Source organism: Triticum dicoccoides, chromosome 1B (genome assembly GCF_002162155.2).
Source record: "Triticum dicoccoides isolate Atlit2015 ecotype Zavitan chromosome 1B, WEW_v2.0, whole genome shotgun sequence".
Lineage (NCBI taxonomy): Eukaryota > Viridiplantae > Streptophyta > Magnoliopsida > Poales > Poaceae > Triticum > Triticum dicoccoides.
Genome location: NC_041381.1, coordinates 525,124,053 through 525,144,525, shown reverse-complemented (window position 1 = coordinate 525,144,525; position 20,473 = coordinate 525,124,053).

Sequence of the window (20,473 nt, the reverse complement as noted above, 5' to 3'; positions counted from 1 at the left end):
CATGGTCGGTTTCTCCAAGTGCAGTCCTACGTGTCAGTGAAGAGGCAAGCCGAAGCGCGTTCCATTTGCGGGAGCCGTGTGCAGGACCGAACGTGTGTGGGGTGCAATGCGACCGCGACAGGAGTGCTGTGAGTGTACCGCCTTTTTTCTTTTAAACTAGGTGCTTCGCCCCCTCAAAAAAAATGTTGCTTCGAGCGATCCATCGATACTACTACCAGTAATCCGGTAATCCCGTCTAAAACGGCGCTGCCGGGTATTTTCCCGCACGATATGCTGGGAGGTTGGCTTAGTCGGGTTTTTTAGATTTGTCTCGGTTTAATCAAAAGCAGAGTTGGTAATGATGGTGTGCCTGTCATCCTGCAATATAGGCCGTCCGATCTATATCTAGCGGATAGGAAGGAAACTATGACAATTTACCTGCACTCCTCTCCACATTTGCAGATAAGGCTTTCCCTCGTTCATCCTTTTCTCCCACGAGATCTTAATCTTCCGTGCAATGCACGGGCATCTTGCTAGTACTCCTACAATATGTATATTATTGTGAAAGTTCATATACACCGGCTGAGATTAATGCAAACACGACAGATTTTCATTACATTTCGAACTTTTATAGGACAGAAAAATAAAAGAAACCCGACCCTAAACCTATTCTACGGCAGCGACCGACGTCCTCCATCTACGATCTCTATGTACGGTGGCGGGATTCAAGACCCGTGAAGTGAATGTGCGGTCTCCGACGAGGAAGAGTAGAACACGGGATATGGACCGGCCAGTTGGCACACCATGCCCTGCCGCCTCCCATGCCCTACTCATCCTCGGAGGAGTCCCCGACCTCGGCGGTGCTGGACGTTGGACGGTGGCAAGTAGGATGTGTGGCTGACGGTACTTCCATCATCGGCTGCCAGCGTGGCCACCGCTTGTGCGGTCGCGTCCGCGTCCGGCTACGCCGCTACTGCATCGCGAGAGGCGACTTGAGCGAGGGCGGCGAGCTCGAGCTTCATCCCCGAAGACAAGCTCTCCCGCAGAGCATTCTCACTTGTGGTCATGGCAGATGTGGTGCCAGGTAGGAGGACGATGCGCTATGGTGTGGAGGTTAGCTGGGCATTGCCGCTTTAAGTAGTGCATTCTGGTGAGGCCAAGCGTCTGGGTGTGTCATTAAGTCGTCGGAGTTGGTTCCTCGGGCACCGAGCCTCTTAACGACGACATACGAATGGACGGCATGAATGCGGGCAGCTGGCGCCGGCTGGGAACGCACCATGCGACGGCGCAAGGGACGAGGGATTTGGTGTGCCAGGGTAGTCAGCTGTGGTCGTGGCAATGTTGGCGATGCCCTTTGCTCAAATGCGATCCCCGCATGTCATTGAAAAAGCAAGATGACCCGGCATGGTCTCAGGTCCAGAGGATGCAGTTGGCCACGCTACACCACTCCACGGACGCGTCGTGGTGCCCCGTGCATCCTCGACGAGCCGGGTGTTGGGGTGTGTTTGGATTGTGGCCAAAGTGCACCTTACCAAAATTTTGGTCATGACCCAAAGATTGGTCTTTGTTTGGATGGTTGCCATTTCATTGGCATGCCAATGAACTCTAGCCAACTCTAGTTCATTTTTCTTGACAATGTCGGCCAAATCATGGGCAACCAATACCTCAACCAAAATTTTGGCTACCCAATGCTTTGATGGGGCAACCTTGGGCACAAATAAAACATACCGTTGGTCGTGCCACAGCACTAACGCTACCCTCGGCACACTGAAACCGACCATGTCTATCGATGATATGAGTGTGTCGCTCACCGCGGTCGCCGTGTCCAGAGGCGGTGCTGGAGCGGCGCCCCGTTGTTGGCCCCAACGACCCACATGAATGGTTGTCGGTGGCGAGGAGGTCATGGGCCAGCTCCTCCATTGGACTAGTCTGCGCTACATCGTCCCGACGGGTGTGCCCCACATGTCGGTTTCCCTATTTTCCCGGCCATATTCAAGCTTCAGTGCTCCACGTTACGCATTAGGCCTTTCACTATGTAGGCCAAGCGAGACAACTTAGTGTTTATTTGAGCCGTTCAAGTGTAATCATGTGGCATTTTCTTATTTCTCATTCCTCTCCAACCCTCTTCTCCATCGATCATGTCGCCCTCCAGCCGAGTCCATCCTCCCGCATGCCTCATTTGAACATTCCGCCGAGTATCATTCGCATGTACCCACCCTAGTCCTCTTTCAATAGATCTCCGGACCCCGAGATGAAATCGAGAGGGAACGAGTGGGGGCACATGATACCTAAGGCGGATTCAAAATTTTGAACAGTTGATCATAGCATCCGCAAATCATATATAAAGGGTATTCAATGTTCGTTTCGTTTTTGAACGTACAATATACTCCCTCCTATCCTTTCTACTTTACATATAAGTTTTATGTGTAGTCAAAGTATCTCTACTATGATAAAAAAAGGTATCAACGTTCAACAACGCCCAATCAATATTGTTAGATTCATACGTACTCCTAGATTTGTACTCGAGATGGTTTCCAATTTGACTATTGACAAGATTAATAGTACTCCTTTCACATAGGTGAGTAAGTCATCTTAGGCTATGCACCGTGACCAAGGAGGAGGGGAAAACGAGAGACATTAATGTTTATTTGCTAATTAATAGTATTGCATGCAATGAACTAACCACTTCATGTCATGTTTGATAGTCTTAGTTCATTAAAAGCATGCACACCCTCATCTCTTATAGGTTGATATGTCAAAAACAAGAACGAGGTAGAAGTTAGTGCACCGCGCCTACGTGTTTTGGGATTATTTGGTTTTCGTAAGATGACTTACACACCTAGACGGAGGGAGTACATGAGATGTATAATGTGAAAATTATAGCATTGGAAACCCCTTTCAGATACGAAATTGACCGTATGCTTTGTGTAAGTTGCATGTCATATATTACTACTCTAACATTTGGTCAAAGTTAGCCTCGAAAAACGCATTAGACCCTGTATGCTTTGTGTAAGTTGCATGTCATATATTATTACTCTAACATTTGTGTAAGTTGCATGTCATATATTATTACTCTAACATTTGGTCAAAGTAGTATAGTGGAAGTGGATCCTCTGACATAGGTATCCCTGCCTTACCCTCCCTTTCGGTCACTTACTGGCAGACCCCATGCTTGCTAGGCCCCGCATGTCAGTTACTCAATGGGTTCGGCCACGTCAGGGGATCCTCATCCGTAGTATACTCCCTCTATTTTTATTTACTCCGCATAAAACGGAGGGAGTGGTGGTATAATAAATGATGCAGGCGGGGGAGGGGGAGGGACGTCGGTTTGCTCTCAACTGCGGTCCCACAAGCGAGCGAAAACGCAAGACGAAGCGCGTTCAATTCGGTGAGCGACGTGGAGGGTAGCGTGCCCGGCTGCAACGCGAACGCGATAAGAGCGATGTTCAGTCAAAACCGATTGACCGGTCGTCACCGAAACCACTATTCACACCAGAACCTTCGCTGCTCGGCCTACGCCATCCACTGCCCTAAAACCACACCAAATCTCCAGCCCATTCCCCCAGCTTTCGATCCCCTAGCCCGCATCAAGCGTCCCCTAGTTCACCGGAAAGCCATGGTGCGCCGCAGGATCACTTACTACAAGATGCTGACGCCGGAGCGCCGCACAGAAATCGCGGCGGCTGTCGGCGCCACAGACCTCCGTTCCCAAGCTCGCTTTGCGGCGGGCCAATCCCCGAGTTCTCTGGAGCCAAGCTACGAGGAGGAGGAAGCCGGTCCAATGTTCACTGCGGAGGTCGCGGCGCAGAAGGCCCCCGATGGGTATGAGACGATGGACGTCGACTTCGTGCCGGTGTCTGAGTCCCCCATGGTGCAGGCGGACCAGCGGTTCAACATGGCGATACTAAAGGAGGACCGGGAGGCAGAGGCTCAACTCAACGCGGAGCGTGCGCATGCCGCTGCCATCGAGGCTCTCCTGCAGGCAGAACCGGATGTCGTGGATGTAAACCGGGCGGCGGAGGCTCAACTTAAGGTGGACGCGTGGATGCCGCTGCCATCGAGGCCCTCCTACAGGCGGAACCGGACGTCCTGGACATGAACCGGGCGGCAGAGGCTCGACTCGATGCAGAGCGCGCGGATGCCGCTCTCATCGACGCCCTCCTGCAGGCGGAACCGGAAGTCCTGGAGTTGAACCGGGCGGCGGAGGCTCGACTCGACGCAGAGCGCGCGGATGCCGCTGCCATCGAGGCCCTCCTGCAGGCGGAACCGGACGTCCTCGACTTGAACCGGGCTGTGCTCTCGTCCGTGCAGAGCGCCCGCACGCTCCGCTTGAACGAGTAGCTGGAGGCCGAGGACAACCACGGTGCGAAGACACACGTCGGCAGCGACGGCTGGTTCGCGCCGGCAGCCAAAGACGATGAGGCCGTCTCTTTCCGCGAGCAGTGATAGTTTTTCTTTATGTTGTTGTTTTTATGGATCTTTTGCTGTGTAAAAACATACTATTTGTTATGCAAGTCGCCTGACTTGGGTCAGTCTACCATTTCAGGCGGTTGGATGAATATCCTACGTCTCCCTACCCTTCTTTCGTTTTTCCTCACCTCTTCTTCTTCCCCAACAGACCACCGCACGGGTCGTACGGATACTCCCCAACATGCGGTTGGATAAACATACTCTATGAACGAAAATTATGTGTCAGCGATAGGATGGCTGAGTTTGGTTTGTTCACATGCGACAACACGTGTTAGTGAGGGTGTGTTCCCTTGGTTGGGTTTGCAGCGTGCAGGAGCGACTGTGTGAGGGTGCGGTGCGACCGCGGCGTGCAGGAGCGACAGTGTGAGGGTGCGGTGCGACCGCGACAGCCGTGCGCAAGTGTACCTCCTTCTCATTTTGAAAACTTTAGGCAAGCTTGGCAAAAATGTGTGGCGAAGTTTGGCAATGCAAGGCCTAGACCCAAACAGGATAAGTACGTATGTACTAGGAGTACTAGTGTTAAAAAAGAAAGGCGGGATTTTCCTTCAATACAAATCCTCGTTTCACGTGTCAATCAATGCGTATTTTTTTCTCGAAAGACCAAAGAGCTAACCATCTCACTCCTCATTGCTTGATTAATGCAGCGCCATGCAAACGAACCTTCTCACTTCCGCATGCATGCAGGGGATATTAATGTCCTTGGTTGCTAACCCCATCAATTTTGCCTTGATTAGTGTTAGTGGCCCTTTGCAAATTGTAATTTTGATATACTGGCCTTGTGTACAAAAAAATGGAGGTAGTAACTATATTTGAATTCCTTGCCCATTGCAGTGACGTCGACGATTTCTTTTTTGTGGTTTGGTGAAGTGCGTTCGATGGAGAACACCATTGAGGGAGACCACGGTAAGTCGTTCGCAAGTGCCGCCTGCAAGCTGAGACAACCGCCTTATTTGCATCCAGGAAGTCCTTTACTAGTACTACTACTAGGAGTACTAGTGCGGTGAGATGGTTTCTCGAAGAAGACGATGGAGAAGCGGAGTCGGCGAAGAGTGAAATGATGGTTGCTTCGTTCGTGCTTTGTGATTTGACGCCTCACTGCTTTGTGATTTGTGATTGAAGGGATAGGGGAGTAGACTCTGTGCTCTATGCTGTACTACATGCGTCCAAGCATTGGAGAAAGAGGAGAGACGTTGCATTTTTCTATTCCTTCAATCAATCAATCAGGAAGCTTTGGTTCCATCTTTTTGGCTTTGTCAACACCGTCCACAATGGTTCCCATGATGCCAAAAGCTATTTTCACATTTGGCTACACATTGTGGATGCCCTTAACTGTACCACTTGGTTTTGCTCCTATGTGCTATCTATACAAATCTCAATTATATTGATCTAAAAAATTATAGAATCAAAGATTAGTAAAAAGGAGGTGATTTTGCCACGCGGATGGCGGGGGAGTTTTCTTATTTTTGAAGGACGTTGTCCTGGCAGTTTGCTAGCATGCGGTCCCACGTGTCACTGCTTTACCATGCTGATCCGCGTCCCACATGAGGCAGAACAACGACAGAAGTAACACGTGGTTAAGTTGAAGAAGATGAGGGAGAAGCGGATTCAGCAACAAGTGAAATGATGGTTGTTTTGTCCCTCCAACTTCTTTTTTAGCATTATTACTTCATCCCTCCCACTTAACTGCGGGAAAGGTGCAGCTTTGTGATTTGACACCTCATTGCTCATTACTATGCCGGCGCCATGACTGGGGTGCTTCACCCCGGCTGCTCTGCACTGTATTCCGGTATGGCACGTGGACCCGGTAGCTTGATGTCCCACATGTCGGCGAAAGGGACTAGAAGATTTATGAAAGCGAGCGCTCCACTCTTACGACGGAGGAGTAGATGACACGACGGCCCAGTGAACTGTCACTTGTACTGTATAGTACTATAGTTTTGATGTTTTGCATGATCCATCGATACAAACCCGATTAAACAGGAAAGGGCGGGATTTTTCCCGCGCGGTAGATGATACTGGCCATACATTTCAAAGGCAATTTTAATGTATGCAAACTGAATAATTATAAGTAACAATATGATATCTAGTAAAACTAAAAACACATATGATTTATTGTGTTAGAGTGTAGTAGTAGTGCTGTATTGCGTAGTTGTTAGATGTAACATGCGAGAACGTGTAGAGATGTAGTTTTGGAGGGCCTACAGAGAGAAAAGCATGATACGGTTACCGAACTTCAGAATAAGCTGATTACAGTCACTATATAAGTTTTGCGGTGATTATCCAGTCACTTGCTCACAGTTCAGCATCGGATTGCACTCTGTTGACCGGCCAAATAGTGCGTGGCGCCATGTTGACTAGTTAAATTGACCACGTTCCTTGTGGAACCCACCTATCAGTTCGCATAGGGAAAAGGTCAGATAAACACAAATTTACACACGCGTGACAAGGTTCCAACCCGTGCGCGGGAATCACGTGGTTGTGTATGTGTCTGTCAGGGACGGATGTGTGCGCATGCACGTGTAGGTTGAGCACTTGAGCGTGAGATTGTGTGTTGGTCGTGTGGTGTACTGGTGTGTGCATGCATGCATGCGTGTGTGCGTGTGAGTGTTGCGTGCGTGCGTGGCTGCGTGTGTACGTGTGAGTGTTGCGTGCGTGCGTGGGTGCATGTGTTTGTGTGAGTGTTGCATGGATGGAGTTTGTGTGCATGCGTGCGTGTGTGTATAATCACCACACCAGCTCCTGTGTGTTAAAACAGACGGCTCAGCATACCAATACAAGGCCACCTTGTCCGCTGTGCCCGCGGTCATGACTTCGAACCACCATCAAAATATTTTTTGTCGTTTGTTTTCATTCTTACTAGCAAGATGCCAGTGCGTTGCACATAACATCAAGATGCATTTGTATGACTTGTTTATCTTGTGAGAGAAAAGGATGAACGAGGGAAGGCCTTATTTGCAAATATGGAGAGGTGTGTGGGTACCTTTTTGCAAAATTGCCATTGTTTCTTTCCTATCCGTCAGATATAAATCGGACGGCCTATATTGCAAGATGGCAGGCACACCATCATCACCAAGTCTGTTTTTTATAAGAGTGTATTTTATATTTTATGTATTTTATAATAGTGTAGATGTAGAGTAGATACAAGTCGACAGGTGGGCATGATGGTAGTGAGATAATGTGATGCAACACTAGAGGTGCCATGTGGAGCGTTTAATTGGTCAACTAGTCATGTCATGAGCAAATACAAAGTAGTACGGTGAGCCTGTGACTGTATAATAACCACTAAACGTAAACGGTGACCGTAATGAGTGGATTATGAAGTCCAATGTATGTATCGTGCTTTCGCTTCAAATACAATGATCGTCATTGCATATATCGCGAGAGAAAGATGAAACACGCATGAATTTTCTGGGGGCATACTTTTAGAGGATCTGGAGATAGTTTTGTGTGCATACGTGAAAGGGGCGTATGGGGGGGAGTATGCGATGGAGACAGAGATGCTCTTCGTTTCTCTTTATTATGACTAACTTTGTATATAGTATAAAAATACAAATTCACAGTGCGGAATAAATATCATTGTGGGCACAATGCAATGCAAATTAGCGTTCGTACTCCTCCATATAACTTTGTAATGTTGTATATATGTAGAAACTCTAAAATAATTTTTGGCCACACTTTATTCAAAAGGAATGTTGTATGCGAAATAAACGTGAAGATAGGGCTTTTTTGATCAATGGGGTACGTGATGTAACATGTGTGAATGTGTAGTTGATGCATTTGGCAGGGCCTAGAGAGGTATGTGTGTGTATTACGTATTCGAGAGAGGCATGGATAGAGGGGCCGACAGGGGGGGCGTGGGAGAGATAGCACGAGAAATGAGAGTGGTCTAGAGAGAGAGATGAATATGACGTCACGACAAGAGATTCCATTCCCTTGAGTGTGTATATGCAAGGGGGGAGGGAATAGAGGCACCAGGAGAAATTTTCTGTGTGTGTGGTGTTTGTGTTGGTATGTGTGGGTGTGAGAAGATAATGAGACGTGGGGGCAGAGGGTGTGTCACCGTGTGAGGTCCGGTGGGTCGAGGTGAGGCCCTTCGTTTGGTTCCGTCCTGCGCCACATTGGTCGGCCCATGACTCATTTAGGAAGACCCATGGATGACTAGTCGTACAAGACAAAGATAGCAGAATTGTGAAGGACTCTGTGTCCACTGACAAAGCCGGCTAGGATTTGTAACCCTAGGTTCTCAGACTAAGGTAACCCCTTTATCTCTGATATTACTAGTCATCCAACCTAACTTTAAGGGGCATCCTACAGAATTCTCTGCTTGAATCATACTCGTCGATTAGGAAGAGAGGTGTGAGATAATGCGTGAGAGACAGGCGTAAAGATAATGTGCATACATGAGACACGTAGGCAGGTCCATGTATATAGAAAGGGTCGATGAGGATTGTGCGTGTGTATGTTTGCGAGAGGAAGAGTGCCTATGATAAAGGTTAGTGAAAACAGTTGTAAATGGTTACGAGAGGGAGGGAGGGTTATATCTATAGCATGTGTGCAAGAAAGACACCTCGGGAGAGAGTGTGTGAGCATGTGTGAGTAGGGATGGCAATCGGTACCCATTACCCGCGTACCCTGCGGGTAAAATCCCTATTAGGGTAAAGGTATGGGATAAAAATTTACCCATTGGTACTCAAATGGGAAAATATCATATCCGTCGGGTAGAAAGGGTACGGGTATGGGATCGTATAACCCATGCCCGCATACCCATATACCCATCTAAAATGTTGACAAATGGGTTTCCGTTAATATCCTAATGTATTAACTTTCCCCTCCTAATCATGCTAGGTAAAAACTCTGATGTGTAGTCAAATTATCTCTATGATTTTGTGAACTTAAAGTGTATGCCTATGTGTTTTTATTTATGATTATGTGTTGTTTTTTAACATTTTTATGTGTCACTTTATATGCAAGTATTTTTGCTTATGAGAATGTGTTGTTGTACATTGTTGTTTAAACTTTGTCGCTATTAATAATTTATGATTATATATTGCTTTTTACAACTATTTTCTACTCAATTGATGTGTTGTAAATGCGGGTATTTTTATCCGCGGGTACCCATATACCCTGTCGGGTGATGGGTATGGGAAAAAATTGTACCCTTGACGGGTATGGGTATGGGTGATGGGTAAGTTCAGGGTGGATGGGTAAGGGTATGGGTAGCTCCACCCGTACCCATACCCTGCGGGTGCCATCCCTATGTGTGAGAGACCATCGATGGAGAGTGAAACTACACGTAAAAGACTGCTCTACACATTGATTAAAGATATAAATTGTATCCAAATATTAGGATGGGATCATGATATTTGCAATCCGCGTAGGGAACGGTCATTGATCCATCAGACATCTAGATTCTATCGAATTTGAGCATGTCTATGTTATTATTCGACACAATTGATCCACATAGTTAGTATTTTGAACTCCAAACAATGCATCACTTTAGCAATCGAATATAAACGTGAGTATAGTTCATGTTGTGTGTGTAAAGCACATTATACATACGAAAGTTACACAATGGACATTTATAAATAGCTACCTATGAACTAGCATACATTTGAATTCCACCTAAGGTGGTCTAAAAAAATAAAATTCAACATGAAGTCCATTCAATTATTTGAATTTGATATCATGGCATTTGTAAACCATACCTAAACTATGGGGGTACCAATCTTTGCTCTGATTTTGTACATAATAGCATATGTAGTCTTGTACAAAATAGATTCAAATTTAGCTCCTCCATTCTAAAATAATCGTAGTTATAGGATTTTCAAGTGTCAAAATTTCAAAAGGAAGCGGATAATTTAATGAGGTTTTCAAACATACAAGGTCAAATATAACGTTGTCTATTTAGGTCAATCCTCATAGTTCAAGAGTACTCTAAACGTGAATGCTTGTGTTTCAAAATTTCGAACGAAGTGCCAAAAGAGCCTCTACTCGCCCGAAACCGCATGAGACCAATGTTTGGTAGTACAAGGAAATTACTTTTCTAATAACTCCGACCCGTGAAACCTACCGGCCCGACGTCCAAAGGTCTACACCGGGGTAGGTTTGTAGCTTCATCTAGACGCCACGCAACCGCCTCCGAAAAACATTCATACACAATGGCCGCCTAAGCACACATGCACGCGGCCGAAATTGCTACCGCCCACTATTTGGGACACCTGGGATTACCATCCTACCCCCGACCTGCAGTAGGTCCAAAATTCAAGAGGGGAAAAAAATTGTACTTTCCCCAAATTTCAAACAAGCGCGTCCCATCTTCTGTTCAAAAAGCCAAAAACAAGTGCGTCCCAGACCGAAACATGGTTCCCCCCACTCGTCCGATTCCCCATTCGTACTCCATGGGCGCCAAAACTACCTCTCCACCAGCCGCGAAAACCCGGCGTCCTCCGTCTGCCATCGCGTCCCACCCATCAACCGCCGCCATCCTCCATCATGCCGGAGCCGATACCCCTACGTCGTCGTCCACCGCAACCTCAACCGCAACGCCCTCCACGGCTAGTAGTTGAAGCCGAGGCCGAGCCGTCCGTACCCGAGCCAGTTCAACCACGCCGTCCTGCGCCTCACCGCTGCTGCTCCAACTTCGCCACCCTCCACCGCACCGGAGTTGGTCCTGCTACGCCATCCTTCGCCGCCTTGGATCTGCTTCCCCTCCGCCGACATACGACCATGGCAACATAGTCAACAATTTGGCCATGTGTTCGTCCAAGCCTGCACCCTCCAGAACATCGGTTTCCCCGGTAAAAACAAGAAGATCGGCGCGACATGTGGAGGTGACCACACCGGCAACCGAAGAAGGTACTCCTCTTCCCTTATTCGTGCAAATCTTACGTCTCTGCATGCACGGTATTCATCCCACAGAAGACACTAGTTGACCGCTTCTTCTTGATACTAGATGTTCCTAGTAACTCGCGATCCACAAGGTTTCTCCTCATATACTATTTCACCTTAGCTAGAGGTCCGTCGCCCCCCTGAATTTCAATTTATGGCCAGCTGATTCCCAATTAACGGAAGCATTCCCCGGTGTAACAGGCGCTAGTACGACTATTACACCGGGGAAGTAGCGCCTTGGTGTTTATCTTAGGGGCGTGTGCGGCCTAGAGCTACTGGCGCCCGATCTGGAGGTCGGCCGGGATTAAAGGGATGGCTTGGGGGCGCTGCCAAGCACGGCGATGCTGTGAGGTTGATGGGAGGGTGGGGCGGCGGAGGCACGGGTCTGGGTCGGTGGTCGCTGGCGGTTCGAGAAAGATCGTCAACAGTGACTGGCGGGAGGTAGACGAAGGCCATCTGCCCGTTCCTTATAGATCGGACGGTTCATTAAAAAAATCGACTGACCTATTTATTTTCAGTCGACTGTTATCTTAGATATGACCACATGTGGTGGTGTGCTGGAGGAGTACCTGCATTTCCTGTGCTCATATATTACAAAATCATACGGAGTAGAATCTAATTTTGTTTGCCATGCAATGTTGTACAACTATCATATGTCTCCAGTCATTTATTTTTCAGCCACCTGCTATTTGCTACTTTTACAGTGCACTAGTTCTGCACACACTTCATCCATACTCTCACTATTGTGTTTTTATGCAAGGGTATTTCAGAGTCTGCCAAAAGCGAAGCAAAAAAGAAAAGAGACAAGTCATGTCGGCTTTCTACGTGGCTAGGCGCGACACGTTACAGCGCTTAAAAGGGTACAGTGTCAGCAGATGGAGACGGTAAACGTTGCTCTGGAGTTGATGACCTCGCTCGCAATGAACCACCATCCCAGGTGCTTGCTTTAACTTCACGGTGTCATATGTGGTTGCATGTTCCATATGGTGTCTAGCTTGTATTCAAAAGGCTGAAGTCGGTCTTTATTAATATAAGGAAAGATATTTTTACATGAACCACTATCCCGTGAGCACCAGAAGACAAATAGCTAGTCAGGGCACTGGCCGAGCCAGTGACAAGCCCAGCAAAGACAGGCATCACCTAGAAGCTAACTAAAAAGCCGCGATGGTGGCGAAGCAGCCCGCCTCCCACCAGGCTCTCAGGTCCTAGATGATCATGTTCACCACTCCAGCCGGATGTCTAGCTTGTATTGCTTCCAATTTGGTTAAATTGTATCTGTTTAGCTTACACATTATACCTTTGAATATGACATGCCTTTCTGTTTTTGGTACATACTAGTACATCTGTGTATTAACCATGTTCTTACATTAAACTAATGTTCTTGTGTATCCCTCATCAATCACTTATGATGAGGCAGGCAGGCAAGGGGACTACTCCTCATTTAAAGAATGCAGCGTCAGCCTCCCGACATGATTCTCAAGAAACAGAAATGCTAGATGAAGATAGTGAACGTAGCTGTGTAGTTGATTACAGCATTTCCCCTACACTAGCATCGCAGGTGCTTGCTCTAACTTGGCAGCGTGATATGTGGTTGCATGTTGCATATGGTGTCTAGATTGTAATTCTTCCAATCTGGTTAAACTGCATGTGCTAGTCTGCTTAGCTTATACTCCTATAAATGTGACATTATACCTGTTAATGTGACATGCCTTCCTGTATTTAGTACATAGTACATCTGTCTATTAAGCATGTCCTTACATAAAACTATTGTTTTTTCGTATCCCGCATCAATCAATATGATGAGATACCTTTAGTATATGCAGTGCGATATTAGTTGCATCTTTCATATGATTTATAGCATGCACTGCTTCTAATTTGTTGAAATTCCATTTATGATGGGACTCTTTTAACTTGGCAGAGTCATATTGGTTGCATCTTTCATGTGGTGTCTAGCTTGCATTGCTTCTTATTTGCTGGAATGGTTTCTGCTTAGTTTACACAAACAGTTGTGAACATGCCATGCCGTCCTGTTTTTCGTACATATTCCATCCTGGTATCATGTGTTTGCCTTACATCAAAGTAGTGACTGTCAGTATCATGCATGAATGAGTTCTGAAGAGAGACTTTTATTGCTTTTTCTTGTCGGTTTTGCTTGACAATTAAAAATCAATAAAGCGGAAGGAAGTTAGCAAGGCAGCGGATAAAATTGCTCCTTCCAAACGGAGGGCCTCTACAGTTTCTACTCCTCCACACCCCAAGATGATTTCCAAGACAACACATGCATAGACAGTCAACAAAGTTGTGTTTATGATGAGCACGTCTCCCCTAGTGCAGCATCACTGGTGCTCCCTCTAACTTGGCACTGTTATATGTGGTTGCATGTTATGTGTGATGTCTAGCTTGTATTGCTTCTAATTTTGTTGAATTCAATTTGCTTACTTTACACATTATACTTGAATAAGACACATGTTCCTGTTTCGAGAACATACAATATCTGTCTATCACACCATGTTCTTACATCAAATTACTACTGTTGTGTAACCTGCAACAATCACTTATCATAAGACACGTTTGACTTCGGAGTGTGATATAGGTTACATCTCACATTCTTTTCTAGCTTGTACTACTAATTTGTTGAAATGGCACTTATGACGAGACAATTTTAACTTGGTAGAGTGATATTCGTTGCATCTTTCATATGGTGTCTAGCTTTCATTGCTTCTAATTTGTTGAAATGCCTTCTCCTTAGTTTACACATCATAAGCTGTGAATATGCAATGCTGTGAATATGCAATGGCACTAATGACGAGAGACCTCTAACATGGTAGTGTGATGTTGTTTGCATCTTGCATATGATTTATTTCTTGTACTGCTTCACATTTGTTTAAACGCCATTTATGCTGAGACACTGTTAACTTGGCAGAGCGATATTTGTAGCATCTTTCATATGGTGTCTACCTTCCATTGCATTGCTTCTAATTTGGTGAAATGTCTTCTTCTTAGTTTACACATCATAGTTCTGGTTATCTCTTCTGTCCTGTTTTTCATACATATTACATCCTCCTATCATGTGGTTGTCTAACATCAAAGTTCAGTTCGTCTGCATCACGCATCAATTTGTTCTGAAGAACTAAATTTTTATTCGTTTTTATTGTCGGCTTGACTTAACATGGCACAGAGAAAGAGGAAGAAACACAGAATGGCAGGGAATGAGAGGTGGATGAATCCTGCAGATTCTACTGGTACTGATGGTGCAATAGAAGGTGAAAGTCCAGCGGAAAATTCTACAAACACGGCATCCCATGCTACACGAGCTGCAAAAAAAGCAAAACAGAAACAAATAGCTGCCACCAAACAAGCAGAGACAACCCTTGTTCTTGCAACAACTACCATAGTACTACCAGCTGCATGACATACTCATGCGTCAACTGAGCTAGCAGCACGTTCCCAAGCTCCCTTGCCACCTGACACTACTTCCCAAGCACTCTTGACACAAGACGAGTTGGCAATATCAGATGAACCTTGTGAGCTTCAACAACAAGAAGGTAGTTGCTGGAGTCAAGTTACAGTTGCATGCTTCTTTATATGTAGTCTCACAGTTTGATGTACACTAACACTTCCTATGTTCGTTGTTGGACTAGCACCTAGGCGCAAGAGGAAACAAACATCAAGGATAATGCTCGATAGGTTAACTAAATCTAGAGGAGGAAGAATGGAGAACCATTTTGAGGCAGGTTTAAAAAGGCCACGTGATGCTACAGAGTCAGCCAAGTTAGTATCAGAGGCAGCGGTTGCCGTTAGGTGTCATGTACGTATCCTCCCAACATGGATTCAGTACAGGAATGACAAAGACGAAACCTAGTTCAACACCTTCCTCGACCATTTATCTGTAAGTATGGTTCTGTATAGAAACTAGTAATATCGTCTTGCTCTGTCCCATACTTTCTAGGTTGCTGATAATGAGACTCCCATAATTTTCAACAAATGAGGTTCAAGTTGGATAGCCAAGATGATGCAACCAGACAAGCTTGCACCCATGTTTTCAAGTCTGCTCTGCGACAGTATCAGTATAACTTGAGGAAAACTCACTTTGAAGGCAAGGCTAACAGTGAACTTTCCCAAACATCTCCAGTGGAAAATATATCGGATGAAGACTGGAGGGGCCTTGTTAAACACTGGTCTGATCCGAAGTATCAGGTACATTATATATATGTGATCAGATCACATGTTAAAGTCCTATTGACGCATGTGCCACACAAATCTATCTTCTTGTAGGTGAAATGTTCAAAGAACAAGGCCAATCGTATGAAAGTGAAATTCCAACAGACGACAGGATCTGTAGCTATATTGCACACTGCGAGGCTCTTGTAATTAGCTGTTGTTTCACTCTTTTCATTGTACCATATTATCAGATCTATATTGACTTGTTCGAAATGAAGAGGAAAGCCTGCAAGGTCCAAAAAGTACCTGAACCAAATGATGTGGGAATCTTCAAGGATTGTCACACCAGCAAGAAGAAGGGCATGACTACGCCAGTCAAAGACGCTGTTGTAAGTCCTTAATCCTCATGCCTTTTAACTACTACTTACTCTGACTTGTGCCTTGAACTGCATGGTTTGCAGCCAATGTATATTACTCTTTTCAATTTTATACACAATTGCCTTAGAGTATCATTGCACCTTACAAGGTTTAAAAGGGAGGAGTGATATTCCTTTGATCTTGACCCGTAATCTAGTTCCATGTTGGACTTGCCCACACAATGTTACAATTGCCTGTTTGTCTGTTCTCAGTTGTTTTGTGATATGAATGATGTCATACTATGCTTACCGTATTATTAACTTCGTCTCTTTATCCTTAGCCATCAATACAATGTGAAGAAATAGACAATACATTAGCGATGGTACATGGTCATATGTTTGGAACCTGGTTTTATTATGTACTTTGCAATAAAATACAACTAATATTTTACATGGGTTCACCAGAATAAGTTCTGTATATAGACCAAAGCTATTTTGTTTGGTTTTGCTGCCTCCTTAATATCTTCTGTTCTGGTACTACTAATGTAAAACCTCAACTTTTCAGCAAGCTATGGAAAAAATGGTGGAATCGCCACCTTCAGAAGGTGGCGAGGCAACTATAACCACAATGTCAGCTCTTGCTGCAGTGGGTCAGTACCTGTCCACTAACAGTGCCAAAAGCACGTTCCTGCGTAATGCTGGGCTGGTTGTTAAGGCAATATCATCCAAACTGCCTCATGATCAAGATATGCAAGCTCAAAGCAATGTTGTATCTGCGCTACAGACACAAGTCCATTCCCTAATAGAGGCCCTTTATGAAACAAGGAGAAACATTGCTCAATGTCGTCAAGATATGCATGGTTTTGAAACCAGACTATCAGACATTTGCTATGTTGTTCAGGAGCCTAGGGAAAATGAAGGCGAGGGTTATGGTGCTCCATCGGACAATACATCATGAAAACGTAACAGACAGGTCAAATGAACCAAGCTTCTGAACTTCTGGTGGTGCATTTATCTGCTAGACTATTAAGTTTTATGCCAACCTTCCTTCTGTTATATAGTTGTAATTTGTTTTGGTGCGATACAAAATTTCTTAACGTGCAGCCACCGGCTGAAGAAAACAACAAGCCTTTTTTGTATAGTGTAGGGTGTTCCCTATATTTGCACTGGTGGTGATCTTTGATGCCGAGTGGATGTAATCTGTGCAATCGCCTTAATAGCCTAGCGTTAGTTTCGGCCTTATTTATTTCCTAGTCTTCTTTTTCCCAGGTTTGCTAGTGGCCGCAACTACCCATGGGCCATATACGGGCCGTAGGATCCATGGGTCTCCTACGGGCCTTCGATAAATGGGCCTATAATCGGTGGGCCTCGGGCCGTCGATAAATGGGCCTGTAATCGGTGGGCCTCGGGCCGTCGGATAAATGGGTATACATGGGCCATAATCGGGCGTAATTGGTATCGGCCCAACACGGTAACGGGCTGTTAACAGGTCGTAGGACTGCAAAAGCTTAATTCTGTCACAGGCATAACGGGTCGTTAATGGGCCAGAATATAGGATGGGCTGGCCAGAAACGGGCCGACTCTTGCCATGGGCCGAATTTGGCCCATTAGGTTAACAGGCCAGTAACCGGTCGACTCTTGCCATGGGCCGAATTTGGGCCATTTGTGGAACATGCCAGTAACGGGCCGACTCTTGCCATGGGCCCAATTTGGCCCATTAGGGGAGCAGGCCAGTAACGGGCCGGAAGGAGGGCCGAAAAGGAGCCCAAGAACGTATGGGCCGTCAATAGGCCGAAAGCTAACACGGGCTGGAAATGGCCCATGTAAATCACGGGCCGTTAACGGGTACAAAGAAAATTACTGTTCATTATGAGCTAGAGTCACCGTGGGCCTGTAAAGGGCCGAAATATACGAAGGCCTCATATGGGCCGAAAGACGTCGTGTGCCATACATGGGCCGAAAGTGAAATGGGCTGGTGTTATATTCGACGGCCCACATGACGTTGTTGGGCCGATTTCCTTTAGTGCCTAACGGGCCGTAAAATGGGCTATTTGCGAAGAGACCATTAACAGGCTTTTCATGGGCTAGCCCGTTAACTTTTGACCAAGTCAAACGGGCCGGCTTTATAAGCTAAATGGGCCAGTGGTGGGCCATGGCACGTGTCGACATATCATAGGCGCCTATCTGACCCACTAACGAGCTGACACGTGTTTCGTCCGGTCAATAAGAATTTTACACGTGGAAATTTCCCATTGGTCGGGGCTGTTAACGGGTTATCAGATTCAAAACCCGACCCAATAGCTTAACAACGTTCCATTACAGTGGATGCCATGTGTCGGTCACCCTTGACGAAAGCACTTCTGTGACGCGCGATTTATCGTCATGGAAGTGGACACTTCTGTGATGATAATTTTGGTAATGTCATGGAACACTTCTACGACAACACATGTATGACTATCTTGATTCTGTCATAAAATCGTCATGGATGTACATGCATGACAGAAAACGCGACCTACTGTGACAAGCACGTATCATCACGGAAGTGTTTTTTTGTAGTGCTAGCCGCACCCCTCTCCCCGTGTTTTTCTCTTTGGACCTTATTTTCTTCTAACACATGCATGCATGTATACGTACCGATCTCCCTACATTAGCCAGGTCGACTATAATTCGTTTTCCCCATGCACCGATACACTTACCTTGCTAGTTATGTCTCTCCCTTTCTTGGACACACGATGGTTGATCTTCCTATGTAGTTATGTATGCTTACCACAACCATATTGTCTCCCCTCATCATCCTTGCATACCTCCCAACCCGTCTCTCACACGCACGTGCATAGATAGACAGACATCCCCCACCCTCTCTTATTGATATTGCACTCGTACACTCCGTTTGTCTAGCAGGCCTCTCCCACCATTTGTGAGACGCCACTCCACCACCAACCCTCTAACACTCTACCTTTGTCTTTCTCCCAACCTTATTCCTCTGCTACGCATATCCATGGATGCCGATCGATCTCCCTCAATAAATAGCTTGGTCTATCTCCTTCCCCACACATATAGTAGTCGATCGTTCTCTGCCCCCTCCCCCCCACACACATCGATAGTCGAACCTTGTAGGTAGGTATCCATGCCACAGAGAAAAAATGCACCTCTGCCCTCTCAAATTCTAGTAGACCAGCCGCCTTGTATCTTTGACATGGGCAAACACAAATTCGATGGCACTCTTTATCGATCGCGCAACCACACACTTCATCCATGTTTTTAATTCTTTCGATATCTCACGTCCATGACTCTGTTTCACACACATTGCACACGTTACGTTTTTTTGTTTGCGATATCATCGACACATTGCCACTGTTTCTCACAAACCATCTATCTCACACCCACCCATGTACGTACCTGCACCTAAAGAAGAGGTGCACACAGGACACACGTACTCACATCTCGTTCCCGGCCACACCCATGCCGTACCCAAGGCAGCCCACATGATAATTTGATGCGTGTAGTGGTTGTTTACTCAAAGGAGGGTCGGGTACTGCTACCTCTTGAGCATGCATTGGTTTTTCCCTTGAAGAGGAAAGGGTGATGCAGCTAAATAGCGTAAGTATTTCCCTCAGTTTTTGAGAACCAAGGTATCAATCCAGTAGGAGACTCCTCACAAGTCCCACGCACCTACACAAACAAACAGGAACCTCGCAACCAACGCGATAAAGGGGATGTCAATCCCTTCACGGCCACGTGCAAAAGTGAGATCTGATAGAGATAATATGATAAGATAAATATTTTTGGTATTTTTATGATATAGATTGAAAAGTAAATATTGCAAAATAAAGTAGATTGGAAACTTATATGATAAAGAATAGATCCGGGGGCCATAGGTTTCACTAGTGGCTTCTCTCAAGATAGCATAAGTATTACGGTGGGTGAACAAATTACTGTCGAGCAATTGATAGAAAAGTGCATAGTTGTGAGAATATCTAGGCATGATCATGCATATAGGCATCACGTCCGCAACAAGTAGATCGAAACGATTCTGCATCTACTACTATTACTCCACACATCGACCGACTCCTGCCTGCATCTAGAGTATTAAGTTCATAAGAACAGAGTAAGACATTAAGCAAGATGACATGATGTAGAGGGATAAACTCAAGCAATATGATATAAACCCCATATTTTTATCCTCGATGGCAACAATACAATACGTGCCTTGCTACCCCTGCTATCACCGGGAAAGGACACCGCAAGATTGAACCCAAAGCTAAGCACTTCTCCCATTGCAAGAAAGATCAATCTAGTAGGCCAAACCAAACTGATAATTCGAAGAGACTTGCAAAGATAACCAATCATACATAAAAGAATTCAGAAGAGATTCAAGTATTTCTCATAGATAAACTTGATCATAAACCCACAATTCATCGGATCTCGACAAACACACCGCAAAAAGAGTTACATCGAATAAATCTCCAAGAAGATCAAGGAGAACTTTGTATTGAGATTCAAAGAGAGAGAAGAAGCCATCTAGCTAATAACTATGGACCCGATGGTCTATGGTAAACTACTCAAAACTCATCGGAGAGGCCTTGGTGATGATGGAGAGGCCCTCCATGGTCGATTCC